Source organism: Aegilops tauschii, chromosome 3 (genome assembly GCF_002575655.3).
Source record: "Aegilops tauschii subsp. strangulata cultivar AL8/78 chromosome 3, Aet v6.0, whole genome shotgun sequence".
NCBI lineage: Eukaryota > Viridiplantae > Streptophyta > Magnoliopsida > Poales > Poaceae > Aegilops > Aegilops tauschii.
In genome coordinates, this window is record NC_053037.3 from 626,177,073 (window position 1) to 626,179,595 (window position 2,523).

Here is a 2,523-nt window from a genome sequence, read left to right on the forward strand (position 1 = left end):
CCGCACCAGTTTAAAAGCCGCGGCGCGGCTGCTGTCTCGAACTCCTCTCTATAGCAGGCTTCTGGCCTAACTTTGGCGCGCTGCCCGTTGAGCCTTCTAGCCCTTCTGGGCCTGTATTTGCAAACCCGAGGGTTTGAAGGCCCAGCAGGGCAGCGCCCCAACAATTTCTTTTTGCTGTATTTAGTTTTTTTGTTTTCTTTTTTGCATCATTTTTTTTGTTTTGTTTCTACTTACAACAAAAAACTTATTTATTTTATTTTATTTTTTTCTAATTAATTATTTATTTTACTTTATGATAATTCTTTTTGCTATTAAAGTTTCTATCAAAAAAATTTCTTTATGAAAATTCTTTTTGCTGTATTTATTTTTTTGTTTTCTTTTTTGCTTTATTTATTTTGTTTTGTTTCTACTTACAACAAAAAACTTATTTATTTTATTTTGTTTTGTTTCTAATTACTTATTTATTTTACTTTATGATAATTCTTTTTGCTATTAAAGTTTCTATCAAAAAAAGTTCTTTATGATAATTCTTTTTTTCTATTAAAGTTTATTTTATTTTGTCGTAACACAAGAAGTCCGGAGTTGTAATAAGTTATTAAAAATAAAAAAGTGGCGCAATGCTCGTTGATTTGCTTCAAGCCTTTCGGAATAGTGTAGACTACACTGCACATAGCTCCATGCAGTCTACCTTATTCCTCAAGGCTTGAAGCTAAGCAACGTGAAGGTGAGCATTGCGCCTCTTCTTCATCGTCTCTGCACTCAGGGCTTATAAACCGCTCCTAGTGCCTCTCAGCTAGCGAGGTGGGACTAAAAAACTGCTTAGTAAGAAACTCTAGTACCGGTTCGTGGCGAACCGGTACTAAAGGTGCTCGTGGGGCCACAGCCTCATTCGTACCAGTTCGTGGCACCAACCGGGACCAAAGGGTGGAATTGGTCCCGGTTCGTGCCACCAACCGGGACCAATGGCCTTGCACAGCGGCGTGGTGGTGGGAGTTTAGTTCCACCTCGCTAGCTGAGAGAGAGCCGCACCTTTTTATAAGGTGCGGTGCGCCTGAGCTGTCGAGGTCCTCTCTAAAGCAGGCTTACGGGCCTAACCTCTCTGTACATGCCTGTGGGCCTACTGGGCCTTCTGCGGGCCTGAATCCTGGCCATGGATGGGTTTCTAATCGTATTCAGACCGTGGTGGCCCAGTAGGTGGCATAATTTTTAATTTTTGGCCTGTTATTTTTCATGCATTTACTAATTATTTTGAGCTATAAGACCCTAAAATTGAAAAGCATTTCAAATGAACTCTGAAAAGTTTGAAAGTTGGCATGGTATCATCATTTCATCCACATAGCATGTGCAAGAAATTTGAGAGGGTTACGGCAAAAACTAGATGCACTTCGTGTACAAAACGGACAATGGTATCATACTCGTCTGTTACAAAGTTGGCATGGTATCATCATAATAGTTGCGGGAGAAAGTCTTCACTTTTTCTTCGCTTGTGTCATTTGCTTATTGCGCCGTAACCATGGATAATCTTCATCGTTTATCAGGATGCTTGGGTCAGCCTTGACTTTGAAGGGAGGAATTTCATGAAACTTTTCATAATCTTCAGACATGTCTGTCTTGGCCTCCACTCCCACAATGTCCCTTTTTCCTGAAAGAACTATGTGGCGCTTTGGCTCATCGTATGATGTATTCGCTTCCTTATCTTTTCTTTTTCTCGGTCTGGTAGACATGTCCTTCACATAGATAACCTGTGCCACATCATTGGCTAGGACGAACGGTTCGTAAGTGTACCCAAGATTGTTCAGATCCACTGTTGTCATTCCGTACTGTGGGTCTACCTGTACCCCGCCTCCTGACAGATTGACCCATTTGCACTTAAACAAAGGGACCTTAAAATCATGTCCGTAGTCAAGTTCCCATATGTCCATTATGTAACCATAATATGTGTCCTTTCCCCTCTCGGTTGCTGCATCAAAGCGGACACCGCTGTTTTGGTTGGTGCTCTTTTTATCTTGGGCGATCGTGTAAAATGTATTCCCATTTATCTCGTATCCTTTGTAAGTCAATACAGTCGAAGATGGTCCCCTGGACAACGAGTACAACTCATCACAAACAGTGGTGTCACCTCTGAGACGTGTTTCCAACCAACTGCTGAAAGTCCTGATGTGTTCACATGTAATCCAGTCGTCACACTGCTCCGGGTGTTTGGAGCGCAGACTGTTCTTGTGTTCATCGACATACGGGGTCACCAAGTTAGAGTTCTGTAGAACTGTGTAGTGTGCTTGAGACCAAGAATATCCGTCCCTGCATATTATTGAGTCCCCTCCAAGCGTGCCTTTTCCAGTCAGTCTCCCCTCATACCGCGATTTAGGGAGACCTATCTTCTTAAGGCCAGGAATGAAGTCAACACAAAACCCAATGACATCCTCTGTTTGGTGGCCCATGGAGATGCTTCCTTCTGGCCTAGCACGGTTACGGACATATTTCTTTAGGACTCCCATGAACCTCTCAAAGGGGAACATATTGTGT